Raw genomic sequence first — 22,217 nt, 5'->3', positions numbered from 1 at the left:
ATAATTAAAGTGATTATTTCTTATCACTTAAATTAACAGGAAAAAAAGTAACATCCAACTAGTAATTTTCTTTTTTTCTTTTTCAAAACCCATTTGCTTCCTGTATTTTCTTTGTGGTCTTAAATTGAAGCATAAAAAGTCATTTGATAGAATATCATGGTTAAATTATGATTCAGGAAAGCTCTTACACAGTGAATTTTTATGAGTATCTTAATTGTGGAGCTAATGCAAGCTATAGATTTATGCTGATTAACTCCAGATGGCTCTCTGTCATGATCCTTAAAAGTTTAAATTGTCAGTTACTGATTCTACTTTTCCTACTGTGTATTCTTAGGAGCAATATCTCTCTCCCTCATTTAGAAAAGATATTCCACTCTTTGTTTTACATTTGGATTAAAATTTCTGCATGTTAATGTTCAAGTTAATGACAAAGCTTATAGAAAAACAACAAAAATGTATTTTAAATATTCAAAATCTCCCTGAATATGAAAAACTCTTGTATTTACAAACATAAGACTGTCTTTTATTGTGGTTCAAACTAATCCTTTAATTGGAAGAATAAAAAATCAACTTGCCAAATGATTCAACTTTATCTGTTTTTGTGTTAACAATACTGAACAAATTGCTTGAAAATAAAGTCTCACTGATTTAGCCAAGTTTAATTTTGAAAGGTATATATGCTGAATTGGGCTCCTGATCCCTAGTCACACAACAGTACAAGTAAAAAGGAAAGAAAAAAATTGCTAGTCTGAGATGGATTCTCTAAGTCTATAGCTAAGTGACTGTTGAGTAATCTGCGGTGACACCTTTAACTCTGAGAAAGACATAATGCTTAGAACAGATTCACCATAACTTTCCTAAAGACTAGGCTGCTGCTGCTAAGTCGCTTCAGTCGTGTCTGACTCTGTGCGACCCCATAGACAGCAGCCCACCAGGCTCTGCCGTCCCTGGGATTCTCCAGGCAAGAACACTGGAGTGGGTTGCCATTTCCTTCTCCAATGCATGAAAGTGAAAAGTGAAAGTGAAGTCGCTCAGTTGTGTCCGACCCTCAGCGACCCCATGGACTGCGGCCTTCCAGGCTCCTCCTAGGCACTAGTGTCTTAATGCCCACTGACAGATGAAAGCAATAAAACGCAGGGTTCTCTCAGCAGTTTAGATTATATATGAAGTTGTAAACAGCAAATAAATATATGTATATACGGAATTAGGTGAAAACAAAATGTTGTCACCTTTCTTCTGCTCAGGCAAATGTGGAACTGTATCTTTGATGGTGTCCCATGTGAAGAGCTATATTCACGCATGGTTTGCTTTTCTTTCATCTTCTTTAGTGAGGCAATCTCACTTCTCAAAATAGTTTTCTTGAATCAAACTAGCTTGATCACCTACTCCTTCTGACTTTTGCCTTGGAGACATTGGGGAAATTTTGGATTTTCTTTTAAGAGAAATGGATTGTGATGAGAGAGACTTCAGCTGGTGAAAAGTAAAAAGTAGAAATCATTAGTCACTCAGTGGTGTCTGACTCTTTGTGACCCCATGAACTGTGGCTGGCCAAATTTCTCTATCCATGGAATTTTCCAGGCAAGAATACTGGAGTGGGTTGCCATTTCATTCTCCAGGGTATCTTCCTTACCCAGGATCAAACTGGGGTCTCCCACATTACAGGCAGACTCTTTATGGTCTGAGCCATCAGGGAAGGCCTGGCTGGTGGACAACACAAATATAGAGATTATTGTCTGTTCTATTTAGAAAATCATATATATGAATAATTTCCTAATAATTATATTGTCATGGCTATGAGTATAGGTTAGGAGTCAACTGTCTGGGTTCACACTTCAGATTAATGATATGTAAGTTATGTGACCTTAGGTAAGTTATTTATAAATGGGTATAATAATAATACCTAGTTCATAAGACACTAATGATTTCAAATGAAATAATAAATATACAGAGTTTGGCACACTGCTTCACAGTGTTGTTGAAATCATCATAACCATCATTATCATCATCATTAGTCTTTAGATATCATTTATAATACAACTCTCTTGACAAGGCAAGTCAATAAAATGAATGCTTTGAAAGAGCTAAAAATCAAGTATTTTATTATCTATTCAACACATTTCACCAGAGCATCCTTTTAGATACAGCAACTCTTTTTAATTAGCATTTTGTAGAAAAAAAGACAAAATGCTAATTTAAAAAGTTCATAACATTTTTTCCTGGACCTTTGCATCTGCCATCCAATCAGTTGCCAATATTAATATTCACCACTCCAATGGTACCATTATAAAAATTTCACAACAGTAATCTCTTAACTAGAACAAACAAAAAATTTCTAACTACCAAAATCTATCTTAATAATTATTGACAGATTAATATTCTAAATGTCCAGCTCTAATCACACAAATGCCTCGGGTAGTTACCTTCAAAGAAGCTTTCACTCAGCACTTCTACTTCTTCACATGTATCCAAGATTTTCATGACCCAGAAAGTAATTCTACAACTTTATTGCCATTGCTGAAAGTATTTTCTATGTCTCTAGAAGCTTGGAATAAAGCTATTATTATTTCTAACCTATTTTTATTGCCAAATTATTCCTTATAACCAAAATGTCCCTTATTTTCTCTTCACAGTATACATGCTGTCTTTCTATTTAGAATTTGCTATGTTCTTCATTTTAACTATATATTTTCTTTAGGGGGCTAACCAGGCTTCAACAGTACGTGAACCATGAAATTCCACATGTTCAAGCTGAATTTAGAAAAGGCAGAGGAACCAGAGATCAAATTGCCAACATCCATTGGATCATCGAAAAAGTTAGAGAGTTCCAGAAAAACATCTACTTCTGCTTTATTGACTATGCCAAAGCCTTTGACTGTATGGATTAAAACAAACTGTGGGAAATTCTTCAAGAGATGGGAACACCAGACCACCTGACCAGCCTCCTGAGAACTCTGTATGCAGGTCAAGAAACAACAGTTTAGAACTGGACATGAAACCACAGACTGGTTCCAAATCAGGAAAGGAGTACATGAAAGATATTATATTGTCACCCTGCTTATTTAACTTATATGCAGAGCACATCATGAGAAATGCTGGACTAGATGAAGCACAAGCTGGAATCAAGATTGCTGGGAGAAATGTCAATAATTTCAGATATGCAGATGACACTACACTTATGGCAGAAAGTGAAGAGGAACTGAAGAGCCTCTTGATGAAAGTGAAAGAGGAGAGTGAAAAAGTTGGCTTAAAAACTCAACATTCAGAAAACTAAGATCATGGCATCCGGTCCCATCACTTCATGGCAAATAGATGGGGAACAATGGAAACAGTGACAGACTTTATCTTTTAACTCTCACAAATCACTGCAGATGGTGAATGCAGCCATGATATTAAAGACATTTGCTCCTTGGAAAAAAAGTTATGACCAACTGACACAGCATATTAAAAAGCAGACACATTACTTTGCCAACAAATTTCCATCTAGTCAAAGCTATGGTGTTTCCAGTAATCATGTATGGATGTGAGAGTTGGACTATAAAGAAAGCTGAGCACTGAAGAATTGATGCTTTTGAACTATGACATTTGAGAAAACTCTTGAGAGTTCCTTGGACTGCAAGGAGATCCAACCAGTCAATCCTAAAGAAATCAATCCTGAATATTCTTTGGAAGGACTGACGTTAAAGCTGAAATGCCAATACTTTGGCTGCTTGATGTGAAGAAGTGACTCATTAGAAAAGACCCTGATGCTGGGAAAGATTACGGGCAGGAAGAGAAGTGGAGGACAGAGGATGAGATGGTTGGATGGCATCACCGACTCGATGGACGTGAGTTTGAGTAAGCCCCGGGAGTTGGTGGACAGGGAAGTCTGGCATGATGCAGTCCATGGCGTCGCAAAGATTCAGACAAGAATGAGCAACTGAACTGACCTAAACAGGTGACATAGTGGTAAAGAATCCTCCTGCCTCCTGCCATAGGCACAAGAGACACAGGTTTGATCCTTTGGTCAAGAAGATCCTCTGGAATAGGAAATGGCAACCCACTCCAGTATTCTTCCCAGGAAAACTCCATGGAGAGAGGAGTTTGGTGGGCTATAGTATATGGGGTCGCAAAGTGTCGGACACAACTGAGCACACACAAACACATTTTCCTTAGTTGGAATACATTTTCCTTATTTTAACATCTAGACTGCTATTCTCTGATTCAAATTCTCATACTGGGTTTTTGTTTAGGGTGGATTTACATTAGTTCTAACTATTATTACAGTTATTTATGTACACATTTCATATCCATTACAAAACTGTGAGCTTCTAAGCAACAATCTCTGATCCACATGATCTTTTTAGCTGTCACAGGATCTGAACAATGTTTCCTAGATGTTAATTACTCATGTATTTATTAAATATGTAATGTTCTAGCCCTTTACAAAGGTCACCATGACTTCTGCTGACGATCCATGGGTCACTCTTCTATTTCATGTATACAAGTAATGAAGGAGGCAAGGGATCTTCATCTGGAATTCATTAACTGCCACTCCTAAAGAACAATACTCTATTAAGCTTCTCTTAAGTGTCAAAGATCTTCTTAAATTAAAATTAAACTGATTGAAGAGCCAAAAAGATTTTTTAAGTACTAGATTTTTATCAAAGAACCACTATCTCAGCAAGAGTAGAGGTCAGAGTCTCCTTTATCTGCCAAAGCCTTGAGTGCAATTATTGGGCTTGAAGAGCACCAGTGTGTCATTTCTAAAGTGATTAAGAGAGTATACCAGGAATACTGGATATCAAAATTGTCAATTAATGCAAGGTTCCAATTGCTATTTATTATCTCCCTTTTAATAAATTGTATCCTGGAGGCTTGGATTTTCCATGAATTACTGAAGGTAAATCTATTTTTAGAGATTTCTGATTTTCCGGGTTTAATGCTGTGATACCTTATCATTCTAATATATGTGAATAAAGAATTATTTGGGGGGATAATCATCTCCAGACAAACAAGACGAAGTTGGAGAGCTTTTCATTTCACACCTGAGTAAAGGCACCAGGGAAGAAATCCTGTCACTCGAACCCTAATACCTCACTCTGGAGTTCTGTGAGCCCTATTGTGAACTACAGCCATCTGCTCATTTGTTTTCTCTTTTTTTTTTTTTTCTTTTTACTTTTTAAACTTCTGTTTGTATCACATTTGTTTTGCTTTTTTAAATTTATTTATTTTAATTGGAGGCTAATTACTTTACAATATTGTAGTGGTTTTTGCCATACATTGACATGAATCAGCCATGGGTGTTTTGCTCAGAGGTCAGGAAAATCAAAAATCCCTCCCTCATTCAAAGTGAAGAGTGCCAGAATATATCAAGTAGATTCTGAAAAGAATGTTACTGTATTTTTTGTTTTTAATAAACTTAAACCTAATTACAGTTTCCTTTCTAAATAAAAGCTTTCTGTGAAAAATGAAAACTTCTTTGTTATTATCAGTAGTGAAAATAATATTAATAAATTATCCCAAGTGATAAATGTATTTTCTTATTTTCTTTAAATTCTAAATTTGATCTTTGTTCTTGGGATTTCTTATTTTGTATGCCACTGCAAAATTCAAAGGTCTATATTCTTCAAAGTTTATATGAAGAGGTCAAATTACAGTATAAGGTATGGAAGAGAGTAGATTTGGCTCTGGCTGTTTCTCTGGAGGGCATAATGTCTTAATGCATTTGCCAAATCCTCTATCAGAAGTCCCCTCCCTTCCTTCATTCTGCTGTTTTCCACTCTGTTTATAGCAATTGACTTTTTTTTAACTTAATTTTTAATTGAAATATAGCTGCTTTACAATGTTGTGCTAGTCTCAAAAGTAAAGTGATTCAGTTATACAACAGGTATGTGTATATATAATCATATATATATATATGATTCCTTTTCCTTATAGGCTATTACAAAATATTGAGTATAATTCTCTGTACTACACAATAGGTATTTTTTGGTTATCTATTTCATAGATAGCAATGTGCATATGTTCAGCACAAACTCCTAATTTATCCCTCCTTTCTAACTTTCCTTGCCCCTTTGGTAATCATGTTTGTCTTCTATGTCTATGAATCTATTTCTGCTTTGTATGTAAGTTCATTTGTATCATTTTTTAGAATCTACATATAAGCAGTATCATGCGGTTAAAGAAGATGCGGTGTGTTTATATAATGGAATATTATTTAGCCATAAAAATAATGAAATAATACAATTGTAGCAACATGGATGGACCTAGAGATTATTAAGTGAAATAAGCCAGAAAAAAACAAACATCATATAAAATCACAATTGGCTTCTAATGACGACTGTGTAATGTCCCTTTCCTCATTATTCTAAAATGTGAGACAATGTTTTTCTATTTTTGTCTGTTACTGAGATGTTATTCATGTGAGTTGCCATCTGAGCTTTCTTCCACCCCTCCTGCATTCCTGTTCTCTTCATTAAACAACTGATAGGGAAAAAAAAAAAATTTAGAATACCCTTAACTGAACTCTCTTAGGATGGTGATGGTTTAGTCGCTAAGTCGTGTCTGATTCTTGCAGCCCCATGGACTGTATGTAGCCTGACAGGTTCCTCTGTCCATGGGTTCTCCAGGCAAGAATACTGGAGTGGGTTGCCATTTCCTTCTCTAGGGAATCTTCCAGACCAGGGAATCAAAGCTGGGTCTCCAGCATTGCAGGCAGATTCTCTACCAACTGAGCTATAAGGGAAGCCCATCTCTTAGGATGCTGCTAACTCACTTCAGTCGCTTCCGACTCTGTGCAACCCCATAGACGGCAGCCCACCAGGATCCCCTGTCCCTGGGATTCTCCAGGCAAGAACACTGGAGTGGGTTGCCATTTCCTTCTCCAATGCATGAAAGTGAAAAATGAAGTCGCTCAGTCGTATCCAACTCTTACTGACCCCATGGACTGCAGCCTACCAGGCTCCTCCATCCGTAGAATTTTCCAGGCAAGAGTACTGGAGATGGGTGCCATTGCCTTCTCCGTCTCTTAGGATGAGCCATCCATAAAAAGGGCCTACTTATTTATACTTCATTCCTTCCTCTGGGACCAGTATTTCATGTTGGAGGCTTAGTTTGCATGGAAGGCCCTGAAGTACCTGATTTTGTAAGAAAGTCACAGAAATTGCAACAACTGTCTTTCCTTTCAACTTTCTGGCTCTGCCCATTTTCTATCAGTTTTCAAGCATTAACCTCTAAGTAAGGAAATGAAATTGTGTTTATTTAGGAAACATTCTCCCTGCCCAGCTTTCCTTAAGCAGGATAAGAGAAATCTTGCCCAGTTTACTCATAAAAGCTCCTGCTTACTGGCCAGACGATGTTTTAAAAAGTAATTTAGTAATTATTTCTTGCTCTTTCTCCATTTCTTTAGAAAAAAAACAATTTTTTTAACTGCTAAATCAATTAAACAAGGTAGCCAAATTAGGCTGAGGGGGCTCGAATATATTGGTGGCCTATATGAGAAAACCAAAACCTAAAATTTTTAAATACCTCAAGATTACAAAGTTAAAATCTAAGGACAGGTAATTCTCTGGCTGTCCAGTACTTAAGACTTTGCCTTCCAATGCAGGGGTGTGAGTTCCACCCCTGCTTAAGAAGCTAAGATCCCACATGCCTCGTGGTCCCCCAAAAAGCCCAAAATGAAAACAGAAACAATATTGTATCATATTCAATACAGACTTTAAGAATGGTCCACATTAAAAAACAACGAAAAACAAAAAACAGAAATATAACAACAGCAAAAAAAAAAAAAAAAAAAAAGGACAATCAATTGCTAACAGACAACTGGGCTTTATAATGAATCAATAATTTTCTCACTTTGCTTCTGCCTTTTCTCTACAAAAGCTTTTCCCCAGCTCCTAAGGTTGGAGCACTCCTAACTGCTTCCAGTTTGGTGCTGCCCTATTGCAGTGGATTTTTGGTCAAATAAACTCTTAAAATTTTAATATGCCTCAATTTATCTTTGAACACAGCCTATATTCTCTACTTTCTCTGATCTCTCACAGAGAATTTTGAGCAAGTTGATGTTTCTAATATTCCCTCACCTCATATATACCTCTTTGGTCCCACTCACATTCTTACCAAAACCAGACTAATTCCTTTTGGATACATATAGAACTTAGAAGACATGAATCTCTAGTGAAACTCTCTCTCTTGAATCTTATGCATAAAGAATGAAATGTTATTCTGTAGGTGAGGTTATTTGTCTACTGGTGTTATGATAGGAATATTTGTGCTAACCAGAAATTTATTGGTGATAAAATACAAATTTTATACTTAATTATAATATATGTTTCTTAGAAGTTTTTCAAGAAAAACAAGCTACCATTGAACAATACTAGGTTGACCAAATGTAGATCTTTTCTCATTTTCTACTTTTATTTCTCTGTCTCTCTGTTTTATTTTCTTGGCGATATGATTTTCTTCCACAGTTCTCTTCATCTCCTGTTTCTTTTTTCTTCTCTCATAATGCACTCATTGAATACCTATTTATCAAGCATCTTCTGTGTTATTTGGTCTTCCTCTCATTCCTTCTACAAACAATAACTTTTCATATGGGGCAAACGTTGTGATAGAGTACAATATAAACAAAACTGATATCAACCTTGTTTTCAGTGAACCTGAAATCTAATGATGGAGACAATTTTAAAGAAAAAGACAAAACATGTATAATTATTTCAAGAAGGATCAGTTCAGCTCAGTTCAGTCGTTCAGTCATGTCCGACTCTTTGCCACCCCATGAATTGCAGCACGCCAGGCCTCCCTGTCCATCACCATCTCCCGGAGTTCACTCAAACTCATGTCCATCGAGTCGGTGATACCATCCAGCCATCTCAGCCTCTGTCATCCCCTTCTCCTCCTACCCCCAATCCCTCCCTGCATCAGTCTTTTCCAATGAGTCAACTCTTTGCATGAGGTGGCCAAAGTATTGGAGTTTCAGCTTTACCATCATTCCTCCCAAAGAACACCCAGGACTAATCTTTAGAATGGACTGGTTGGATCTCCTTGCAGTCCAAGGGACTCTCAAGAGTCTTCTCCAACACCACAGTTCAAAAGCATCAGTTCTTCGGTGCTCAGCTTTCTTCACAATCCAACTCTCACAGCTATACATGACCACTGGAAAACCATAGCCTTGACTAGATGGACCTTTGTTGGCAAAGTAATATCTCTGCTTTTCAATATGCTATTTAGTTTAGTCATAACTTCCTTCCAAGGAGTAAGTGTCTTTTAATTTCGTGGCTGCAATCACCATCTGCAGTGATTTTGGAACCCCCCAAAAAATAAAAAATAAAGTCTGACACTGTTTCTACTATTTCCCCATCTATTTCCCATGAAGTGATGGAATCGGATGCCATGATCTTCGTTTTCTGAATGTTGAGATTTAAGCCAACTTTTTCACTCTCCTCTTTCACTTTCATCAAGAGGCTTTTGAGTTCCTCTTCACTTTCTGCCATAAGGGTGGTGTCATCTGCATATCTGAGGTTATTTATATTTTTCCTGGCAGTCTTGATTCCAGCTTGTGCTTCTTCCAGCCCAGTGTTTCTCATGATGTACTCTGCATATCAGTTAAATAAGCAGGGTGACAATATACAGCCTTGACATACTCTTTTTCCTATTTGGAACCAGTCTGTTGTTCCATGTCCAGTTCTAACTGTTGCTTCCTGACCTGCATACAGGTTTCTCAAGAGGCAGGTCAGGTGGTCTGGTATTCCCATCTCTTTCAGAATTTTTCCACAGTTTACTGTGATCAACACAGTCAAAGGCTTTGGCATAGTTAATAAAGAAGAAACAGATGTTTTTCTGGAACTCTGTTCCTTTCTCGATGATCCAGCAGATGTTGGCAATTTGATCTCTGGTTCCTCTGCCTTTTCTAAAACCAGCTTGAACATCTGGAAGTTCACGGTTCACGTATTACTAAAGCCTGGCTTGGAGAATTTTGAGCATTACTTTACTAGTGTGTGAGAGATGAGTGCAATTTCACCTCCTGTAGGCACAGGAGGGCCGAGAGGAGCTACTCCATGTTCAAGGTCAGGAGGGGTGGCACTGAGGAGATACCCCTCATCCAAGGTAAGGAGCAGCAGCTGTGCTTTGCTGGAGCAGCCATGAAGAGATACCCCATGTCCAAGGTAAGAGAGACCCAAGTAAGATGGTAGGTGTTGCGAGAGGGCATCAGAGGGCAGACACACTGAAACCATAATCACAGAAAATTAGTCAATCAAATCACATGGACCGCAGCCTTGTCTAACTCAATGAAACTAAGCCATGCCCTGTGAGGCCACCCAAGACGTGGGGGTCATGGTGGAGAGGTCTGACAGAATGTGGTCCACTGGAGAAGGGAATGGCAAACCACTTCAGTATTCTTGCCTTGAGAACCCCATGAACAGTATGAAAAGGCAAAATGATAGGATACTGAAAGAGGAAATCCCCAGGTCGGGAGGTGCCCAACATGATACTGGAGATCAGTGGAGAAATAACTCCAGAAAGAATGAAGGGATGGAGCCAAAGCAAAAACAATACCCAGTTGTGAATGTCACCTGTGATAGAAGCAAGGTCCAATACTGTAAAGAGCAATATTGCATAGGAACCTGGAATGTCAGGTCCATGAATCAAGGCAAATTGGATGTGGTCAAACAGGAGATGGCAAACCTCGACATTCTAGGAATCAGCGAACTAAAATGGACTGGAATGGGTGAATTTAACTCAGATGACCATTATATCTACTACTGTGGCCAGGAATTCCTTAGAAGAAATGGAGTAGCCATCACGGTCAACAAGAGTTCAAAATGCAGTACTTGGATGCAATCTCAAAAACGACAAAATGATCTCTGTTTGTTTCCAAGGCAAACCATTCAATATCACAGTAATCCAAGTCTATGCCCCAACCAGTAATGTTGACGAAGCTGAAGTTGAACGGTTCTTTGAAGACCTACAAGACCTTTTAGAACTAACACCCAAAAAGATATCTTTTCATTATAGGGGACTGGAATACAAAAGTAGGAAGTCAAGAAACACCTGGGGTAACAGCCAAATTTGGCCTTGGAATATGGAATGAAGCAGGGCAAAGGCTAATAGAGTTTTGCCAAGAGAATGCACTGGTCATAGCAAACACCCTCTTCCAACAACACAAGAGAAGACTACACATGGACATCACTAGATGGTCATGAAGGATAGTGATACAAAATAAAAGAGGTAGTCATTAGGCAATAAACACCAAATCCCTAATGACAGACTGTTTGATCAAGGAAGATCTGTATGAAAAGAAAAGATTTGAATAGAATCCTAAAGGATAAGAAGGGATCAACTAAGATAAGTAAAGCCAAGGAGATAAATTTAATCAATGCCACTTAGACAGCCTTTCACCAAGCACAGGGACTGTTAAAATGAGAAATATTCACCTTGCTTCAGGATATGCAAAACCCTCACTTCTATGTGAAGCACTCAAAGAGCTCTATTTCCAAATTTGACTTCCCCCCTGAGTTTTGCTACACACCAGAGAGCCCTAAATGGAAAGTTTCAAGGTCTATCAAATCAAATCCATCATCCACTCCTCAAAGCTGTTCCCTTAGAACTCACAGGTGAACACAGGGATAGATTGATCTAGTGTTGTCTCCTTGAAATTCTCTATTAACTAAGTTATGTAAAAAAGCAAAAATTGACAACAGATCTATGTATTAAAAACTTGCATAGATCATATATAATCAGTATGGATAAACCTTTTATCAGTGGTGTGAATGCCAATAGATTTAGAAAAACACATAATTCGACACATAGCATATGTTCCAGTCTAACACAGAATAGGATATACTCTCAAGGAAACCAGGAAAAGATTTTGCCTTTTTCTCCCCATTGTGTCTAATTGTGGAATATAGAATGTGTATTTGATCAGAAAACCGGATGCTGTTAGATGGTGAAAGAGTTCCCTTAACCTCTGTCCTCAGAAAGTAAAAAAAAAAAAGTGCATTTGACTCTATTTCAGTCAAAAAACCTAATAGTGAGGGGAAGAAAGTATCCTCCCTCATGCAAAGAGCTCCGGGAAAATCGCTTATTTGTTGGGTATCAGTAATTTAATAAAAGTCTGCATGAGAGCTTTGGGCTTGTGTTTCTGTCCCGGCTACACTGGTCTCTGACTGTTTCTCAAACAGACCGACTCTATTGCACCTCAGTGCCTTTACACTGGCCTTGCACATGTGCCTAGAATGTCCTACGCCCACTTGCTTGCAGAAAATCTACCTTTCTTCATTCAGTTCTCTAATTGTATCCTCCTTCCATTCTGGTCTCTAAAACTCTCCAGTTCCTTATCCTTAGGTTAATTTGCTGCTGCTGCTAAGTCGCTTCAGTCATGTCCGACTCTGTGCAACCCCACATACGGCAGCCCACCAGCCTCCTCTGTCCCTGGGATTCCCCAGGCAAGAACACTGGAGTGGGTTGCCATTTCCTTCTCCAATGCATGAAAATGAAAAGTGAAAGTGAAGTTGCTCAGTCGTGTCCAACTCTTCATGACCCCATGGACTAGCCTACCAGGCTCCTCCATCTATGGGATTTTTCCAGGCAAGAGTACTGGAGTGGGTTGCCATTTCCTCCTCCAAGGTTATTTTAGGTGTATATATATTGTTTATCTACTGTCTGTCCATTACATAAGCAGTAGTCATTTCTGGCCTGTGCTTCATGTATCCCCATCATTTAGAACAGTGTCTGCAAGTTAGTAACTCCTCAGCATATACTTTCTTGATAATTGAATGGATATCTGATGGCTATAAAAAGTCTAGTCACTGATCACACAATGAAGAGTACTACAGACCCAACTATCACCTCTGAATAAATAAAAACTATAAACATATATCACAAGTGTACACAGCTATTTTTCAGGGAATATATTAAAAACTTACATTATCTTATAATTCAGAAAAAATAAGATTCTCTGGAAATAGTCACTTGAAAAATTAAACTTTTAGAAAAGATTGCCTAAATATCATAAACTTTTGTAAGAAGGTGTGTTTTTTTTTTAATAAATTGAGAGTTAATATATCATATGCAGATAAAATGAAATAATTTCAGAGATGAAAAACAATCATATTATTGTATGGACATATCAATTCAGTTCAGTTCAGACGCTCAATTATATCTGACTCTTTGCAACCCCATGAATCGCAGCACGCCAGGCCTCCCTGTCCATCACCAACTCCCGGAGTTCACTCAGACTCACGTCCATCAAGTCAGTGATGCCATCCAGCCATCTCATCCTCTGTCGTCCCCTTCTCCTCCTGCCCCCAATCCCTCCCAGCATCAGAGTCTTTTCCAATGAGTCAACACTTCGCATGAGGTAGCTAAAGTACTGGAGTTTCAGCTTTAGCATCATTCGTTCCAAAGAAATCCCAGGGCTGATCTCCTTCAGAATGGACCGGTTGGATCTCCTTGCAGTCCAAGGGACTCTCAAGAGTCTTCTCCAACACCACAGTTCAAAAGCATCAATTCTTCGGCGCTCAGCCTTCTTCACAGTCCAATTCTCACATCCATACATGACCACAGGAAAAACCATAGCCTTGACTAGACAGACCTTTGTTGGCAAAGTAATGTCTCTGCTTTTGAATATGCTATCTAGGTTGGTCATAACTTTTCTTCCAAGAAGTAAGCGTCTTTTAATTTCATGGCTGCAGTCACCATCTGCAGTGATTTTGGAGCCCCCAAAAATAAAGTTTGACACTGTTTCCACTGTTTCCCCATATATTTCCCATGAAGTGATGGGACCGGATGCCATGATCTTCGTTTTCTGAATGTTGAGCTTTAAGCCAACTTTTTCACTCTCCACTTTGAGGACATACAAAATGCAGCAAAAAAATTGAAATATATTGACAGGTGATAAAGAAAAAATACTCACATTATTGAGAATTGAAGCAAGCTGAAGCAAAGCTGCAAAACACTCCAGATGCAGAAGTAAAAAAAAATAATATGATATATTAAAAAAGATATATAGAACAAAGAAATTATTATTCGGGAAGAAGAGAACCAGAAGTAATAACAGCTGATACTTATATAATGCCAGACAATGTTCTAGGAACTTTACTTATTATTAACCATTTAACACATACAATAACTGTATATGGTAGGTACCGCTACAATTCCATTTTACAGTAACATTTCTGAAACTTGTGAAAACTGTAAGAACGGACCAAGGCGGCTGAGTTGGAATGGGAAATCATGCCTTTTGTATCAAAATATCCAAGACATACTAATTCCACTAGTTATAATTTTAATAAATACGGTTTAATTTTTATCAAGTCTATTATATGAACTGTTGAATGCCCACTTAAAAGTATATTGTCTGTATTGTTTTTATTATTGTCTACTTTAACTGGGAAAGTGAAAGTCGCTCAGTAATGTCTGACTCTCTGCAACCCCATAGTCTATACAGCCCATGGAATTCTCCAGGCCAGAGTACTGGAGTAGTCTTTCCTTTCTGCAGGGAATCTTCCCAACCCAGGGATCTAACCCAGGTCTCCCGCATTGCAGGTGGATTCTTTACCACCTGAGCCATAAGGGAAGCCCAAGAATACTGGAGTGGGTGGCCTATCCCTTCTCCAGGGGATCTTCCTGACCCAGAAATTGAACCAGGTCTCCTGCATTGCAGGTAGATTCTTTACCAACTGAGCTATGAGAGTACTTTAATTGGGAAGTGGATGTTAAAATTATATATATTTATAACTCATAATACTGTGTTTCTGCCTAAGTCTCCTTGTAGTTTTTATATTATTTTCTATGCCTTTGACCATCTTTTAATTTTAAAGTTTTTTGAATCGTGTTGCTTCCAGTATTTTGTTTTTAATTTATATATAATTTTGTGGGATTTTTATTATATATGTGCTATGAAATCTATATTTGATCTAGTCCTCCCATCTTGTTGTAAGACACATTTTCTTCAATTCTTTTGGGGCTTTCTGGCAGCAGAACTGAACAAATACATCTTCAGCTATTTTACAAGAATGACTCAGTTATTCTCTTGACAGAGGTTTTATTTCTATTTTCCTTAGATCTGAATTATTTAAAGGCCAAGAGTTACTCTCAACCAATAATTCAGTTGTCAGCCAGCAATATGGAAAAGGCATTATCTAATAACGGAGTGAATGGACATATTATTTGGTTTGTTAAATGTATCAGAAAGAAATCTAGAATAATTAAGCAATTAGCTATATGGTAATAGGAAAAGAAAATCACTTTGAATGCAATAGGCATAGAATCTTCTTTACTGATGTTCCACATTAATCTCAAGATAAACATATACCCCAACAAAGGTGATCTTTTGTCTTCCCATTCTAGAAAGTCTGTACCAGAATGACACCTAGGTAGTCATTCAAATGTTAAGCAGGCTTTTTGCATACATGTAGGAAGCTTTCACAGATTAATCTATTCTTTTAGACACTCATTTGCTAATCAGAATGCAACTGAAATCCAGAGTTTTATTACTAATTCTGAAAGAAATTCTCACTAAAATTGCTTAATAATTAAACATGCAAAGAAACAGACAGTACTAGATGACTTATTTCTTTATTGTTCTATGGGCAATTTTTATGAATTTGTAATGGTAGAAATGTCTTTAAAAATAAAACCAAAGAATTCACCTATTTTTTAAATTAAAAAAAATATTTTAGAGATCAGTGAATTTAAGTCATTACTCTGTCTTTGCCTACATTTTACAATATCCAGTGTCAGAAAACAAAACAGGTCTTTGTTAAGGATTTTTGCATCTATGTTCATCAGTGATATTGGCCTGTAGTTTTCTTTTTTTGTGGGATCTTTGTCAGGTTTTGGTATTAGGGTGATGGTGGCCTCATAGAATGAGTTTGGAAGTTTACCTTCCTCTGCAATTTTCTGGAAGAGTTTGAGCAGGATAGGTGTTAGCTCTTCTCTAAATTTTTGGTAGAATTCAGCTGTGAAGCCGTCTGGACCGGGGCTTTTGTTTGCTGGAAGATTTTTTATTACAGTTTCAATTTCGGTGCTTGTGATGGGTCTGTTAAGATTTTCGATTTCTTCCTGGTGGGGTTTTGGAAAGTTGTACTTTTCTAAGAATTTGTCCATTTCTTCCACGTTGTCCATTTTATTGGCCTATAATTGTTGATAGTAGTCTCTTATGATCCTTTGTATTTCTGTGTTGTCTGTTGTGATCTCTCCATTTTCATTTCTAATTTTATTGATTTGATTTTTCTCCCTTTGTTTCTTGATGAGTCTGGCTAATGGTTTGTCAATTTTACTTATCCTTTCAAAGAACCAGCTTTTGGTTTTGTTGATTTTTTCTATGGTCTCTTTTGTTTCTTTTGCATTTATTTCTGCCCTAATTTTTAAGATTTCTTTCCTTCTACTAACCCTGGGGTTCTTCATTTCTTCCTTTTCTAGTTGCTTTAGGTGTAGAGTTAGGTTATTTATTTGACTTTTTTCTTGTTTCTTGAGGTGTGCCTGTATTGCTATGAACTTTCCCCTTAGGACTGCTTTTACCATTGGGTTGTTGTGTTTTCATTTTCATTCGTTTCTATGCAAATTTTTATTTCTTTCTTGATTTCTTCTGTGATTTGTTGGTTATTCAGCAGCGTGTTGTTCAGCCTCCATATGTTGGAATTTTTAATAGTTTTTCTCCTGTAATTGAGATCTAATCTTACTGCATTGTGGTCAGAAAAGATGCTTGGAATGATTTCTATTTTTTTGAATTTACCAAGGCTAGCTTTATGGCCCAGGATGTGATCTATCCTGGAGAAGGTTCCATGTGCACTTGAGAAAAAGGTGAAATTCATTGTTTAAACATGTAAAATATCATCTATGAAACGAGATGCCAGTCCAGGTTCGATGCACGATACTGGATGCTTGGGGCTAGTGCACTGGGACGACCCAGAGGGATGGTATGGGGAGGGAGGAGGGAGGAGGGTTCTGGATGGGGAACACATGTATACCTGTGGCGGATTCATTTTGATATTTGGCAAAACTAATACAATTATGTTTACATAATTTAAAAATAAAATAAAATAAAAATTTTTTTCAAGGAAAAAAAACAGGTCTTACCTGAGTTTTGAAAAGTAGTTTCTCCTGTTTCTATACTATTGGTTCAGTTCAGTGAAGTTGCTCAGTCCTGTCCGACTCTTTGCGATCCCATGAACTGTAGCCTACCAGGCTCCTCCATCCATGGAATTTTCCAGGCCAGAGTACTGGAGTGGATTGCCATTTCCTAAAAATTATGAAAAGCTGTCTGAATGACCAGAGTGATTCACTTACTTTCCAAATAACTTTTTAAAACAGAACAATTCTCTGCATCCTGAGGGACAACGGCTGCCTCTACTGAACTATGCAGATGCTTTAAATCCTACAAGATTATAAGGCACTGTGGACAGGGCTTGTGCTTATCCTGTTCACAACTGCATATTCAACTTCAAGGACAGTGAGGGGCACTTGATACAAGCTTAATTTTGATGGTTCTTTGCTTTCCAACGGTTGATTGCCTAAAAATAACATGTGCCTCCATTTATAATCATAGGTTTATTTAAAAGGTCATTATTACCTGAATAAACAAAAATACAGAAAATTAATTTTTTGATGGCCATAACGAATTTACAAAAATGTAAAGTAAATCAGTTATATATTTTCCACTCTTTTAGGTTTCCTTCCCTTTTAGGTCTCCCCAGGTCGTTCAGTGGAGTTCCCTTTGCCAACCGGTAGATTCTCATCAATTATTTATTTTATACATAGTGGTGTATATATGTCAGTTCTAATCTCCCAGTTTGTCTCACTCCCTTTTCTCCCCTTGGTAACCATAAGTTTCTTCTCTCCATTTATGACTCTATTTCTGCTTTGCCAATAAGTTCATCTGTATAATTTTTCTAGATTGCACATATAAGCAATATGATATATATATATATATATATATATATATATATATGTCACTTTGTATGACAGTCTTTAGATCCATCCATGTCTTAGCAAATGGCAAAATTTCATTCCTTTTATGGCTGAGTAATATCCCTTTGTATATATGTACCACATCTTCTTTATCCATTCCTTTGTTGACGAACGTTTAGTCTGCTTCTATATTTTGACTATTGTAAATAGTGCTGCAATGAATAGCAGAGTGCCTGCATCTTTTTGAATTATGGTTTTCTCTAGATATTCACCTTGGAGTGGGATTGCTAGGTCATATGTTTGCTCTGTAGTCTTTTAAGGAACCTCCATAATATTTTCCATAATGGCTGTACCACTTTATTCCCACCAATAATGTAGCAGGATTCTCTTTTCTCCAGCATTTATTGTTTGTAGACTTTTTGATGATGGCTATTCTGACTAGTGTGATGTGATACTTCATTATAGTTTTGATTTGCATTTCTCTAATAATCAGTGATATTGAGCATCTCTTCATGTGCTTTTTGGCCATTTGTATGACATCTTAGAAAAATGTCTATTTAAATCTTCCCCTTATTTTTTGGTTGGGTTATTCCATGCACCTATTCACCTAATCTATGACGAAGGAGGCAAGAATATACAGTGGAGAAAAGACAATCTTTTCAATAAGTGGTGCTGGGAAAACTGGACAGCAACATGTAAAAGAATGAAATTAGGACACTCCCTAATACCTTTACACCAAAATAAACTAAAAAATGGATTATAGACCTAAATGTAAGGGCAGACACTATAAAATGCTTAGAGGAAAACATAGGCAGAACACTCTTACGTAAATTGCAGCAAGATTTTTTTTGATTCATCTCCTAGAGTAATGAAAATAAAAACAAAAATAAACAATTGGGATCTAATTAAACTTAAAAACTTTTGCACAACAAAAGAAACCATTGGAAAAGACTCTGATGCTGGGAGGGATTGGGGACAAGAGGAAAAGGGGACGACAGAGGATGAGATGGCTGGATGGCACCACCGAGTCAATGGACATGAGTTTGAGTGAACTCCGGGAGATGGTGATGGACAGGGAGGCCTGGCATGCTGCGATTCATGGGGTCGCAGAGTTGGACACGACTGAGTGACTGATCTGATCTGATCTGATCTGATGGAACAATTTGATCATTTGTTTCCTCTGCAATGAAACCAGGATAAATTTCCTGTCTAACTCATAGGGTTGTTTACAGATTTAATACATAGACATTCTCGTGACATCTTGAATATTTTGTATGAAATGTCTTTTATATTTTTGTAAATTTTTTTCTTAATTTTTTATTTAAATATATTTGCTTTCCAAAGTTGTGTTAGTTTTTAACTCTAAAAGTTGTATCTTCTGCTAGCACTGTTTGCTACCCTGGCTTATCAAAGATTTCCAGGTTCTTTAAGTTCCAGTATAAATTTAAAGCAATGCCTTTTGGAAATTTTATTAACACATGACCAGAGCAATGTCTTCAGTCCTCTAGAAGAAACTGTATTGCGGCTTCTTTTGTAATCTCCCACCTATTTTTATTTAATCTTAAATTAATATATCAATTTCATATCATATTCAATCACTAAGTCTCAGTTTTCTCATCTATGAAACAAATTTAGAAAAATATTTCTCACTGGACAGGGGTGTTGAGAAGACACTCATAAAGTATTTACTGTCTGCCCGATACAAATACATTATATATATATAGTTATATAGTTATATATGCATACATATAATGTAGTATTAACAATTATTAACTTCCTTAACAATTCTATAATGGTGCTACTATCCTGATTTTGAAAAGCAAAAATACTTAGGCCCAGATGGTTAGGAAACTTTCTGAAAGCCATAGGGGCATGAAAACACAAATGCCGAATTTAGAGGAATTGACAATGAAGTTGACAAGCAAATGCTGGAAAGCATGAGGAGGAGGCAGGACTAAGCTACTTGGGTTGTGAGGCACACAAAATAGGAAAAGAGTCAGTCATAGGACAAGGCAGGGAAGGAGCTGGGGAAAGAAAGAAGCCTCAGACTTTTGTCACCAAAGACCTTGCCCAATCACCAACAAGCTCCTTCACCATAAATTATCTTGAAGGAATAATAATGATTATTAATTGCTAGTATTTATTTAGCATTACTATGTACCAGGCCTTATCCTAAGCACTTTCCCTAGGTTTACGCATTGATTCTTCAGTCCCCTTTACAGATAAGGAAACTGAGGCTCAACTAGTGGGTGACAAGGTCTGATTCTAACCTTGGATGATCTTACCAAAGAAATCTATACTCAAGAATTTGCTCCTGTTTGTCCTAGGGCACCAATGATTAGCAAAGAAATGGGGTGATAAAAAGGATTCAATGGGACACTTTGAGAAGCTCAACAACAGGGGATTATTAATACCTCATTTTTTAAAAATCATCATTGTAACTGCTTAGATAGAAACAAGGCACTCTTCACCTTACCCTTGTCTCTTATAGGATGTCCTCCTGGAAACTTACAGTTCAAAGTTCTTATTTGAGTCCATGACCTTGTGTAGTCCCTTCCAAAGCCAAATCTTAAAAGGGAAAAAAAAGAGAAAAGGATTAAGTAGAGAACAGTATGTTTGGGGATATTTGACTTCCCCTATATCCTGCTATGGGCTTCCCAGGTGGTGCTAGTGGTAAAGAACCTGCTTGCCAATGCAGGAGATATAAGAGATGTGGGTTTCATCCCTGGGTTGGGAAGAACCCCTGGAGGAGGGCATGGCAACCCACTCCAGTATTCTTGCCTGGGGAGTTCTATAGACAGAGGAGCCTGGCAGGTTATGGTCCTTAGGGACACAAAGAGTCAGACATGACTGAAGTGACTTAGCACACACGCATGTACTCTTATATAGAATTTATTTTCTTTTGTATCCATTCACTCTCTGAATCCCACACTCAGATGTAGGCGTTCTGATGGCAGAATCTGTTTTATTCTGCTTTATCCCATGTGCCTAGAATAGTGTGTAGTTCACAGTAGGCATTTATTAAACAATTGCTAAATGAATGAACTAGTGTCAGACTTCCAGGGATCTGAGCTTTAAAGCTACCATTCACTATTCACTCATTGTGTAAACTTGGATTATTTATTTGTTATCTCAGAACCTTGCTAAATGAGAGTGATAAAGCTTTTAGTCATAGCAGTGTTGTGATTAAAAGAATGGAGTGTCGAGCACCTAATTCTGTCTGTAGCAGGACTCTGGACTTCTTAGCTTTTGCTTATCCTGCAAATGTCTACCTCTGACCCTTAGTATACATTATGAATGCAGAGAATTAGCATGAAATTCACAGCCAATTCTGAGGAAATGGTTTGTCACTTAGAATGTGTCTCCTCTAGAGAGTTTATACCCTTAATGGTTTGGTTAAATTCTTAGATCACCTTAGCCAAGCATTATCTCAATCACTAATTTTCATGCCTGATATATTTTTTTTCAAATTATCTGAAGAACCACACACTGTCTGGGGAAAGCTTTCTAATCTCATCCAGAGGGAATTAAGCTAGTCACAAGCAAATCTTCTCTCATCAATAACCAATTTAAACCATTATCCCAATTAAATATCATTCTGAAAGCAATCTTAATCAATCTAGACTTGATGGGCTTCCTGAAAGAATTGCCTAATTAAACTCTGTATAGAATAAAATGATTCTGCCTAGTCAACCCAACGGTGACAGGAAATTAAGAAACAGAGAATATTTGGAAGTGAATCTTCTTAGAGCATCCAACAGAATTCAAAGGCAGTAGAGCTAATGTGTCCCTCACGGGGTATTGCAGGGACACAGAGATAATTTATATGAAGTAGTTTTGAGATGTGCTCTGAAAGGAGAATTATAAGCATTATATTTGGAGTGTGGCCTTCATGTCATCTGACTCTTATTTCTGCACTTTCTTTTTAATTTTTAGCATTCTTCTTTTGTGTAAACCCAGAATCTTGTTATCTCTTCCACCCTTAGGACTGTGGCACAAGTTGTCCTCTCCACAAAGGTACCTTCTGAAGAGGTAAGTAGAGGCTAAAATCCAATCCAAGTATATCTCCTCTCCACACTGCTTCTCTATAGAACTCTGCTCATTCAAAGAGCTAAGTCCTTTCTTAATCTGCATAGAAAGTGTTCTAACAGTACTTCATCCTTGCTGTGTTACTTTCCTAGGGCTGTCATAACAAATTAACACAAACTTAGAGGCTTAAAGCACACAATTGTGTTTTCTAACAGTTCTAGAGGTTAGAAGTCTGAAATCAAGGTGTCCACAGAGTGACACATCCTCTGTAGGCTCTATACTAGAATCCACCCCTCTCC

The sequence above is a fragment of the Bos mutus genome, chromosome 6, assembly GCF_027580195.1.
Source record: "Bos mutus isolate GX-2022 chromosome 6, NWIPB_WYAK_1.1, whole genome shotgun sequence".
NCBI lineage: Eukaryota > Metazoa > Chordata > Mammalia > Artiodactyla > Bovidae > Bos > Bos mutus.
The sequence above is the reverse complement of the archived record's forward strand: the minus strand, read 5'-3'. Positions refer to the sequence as shown.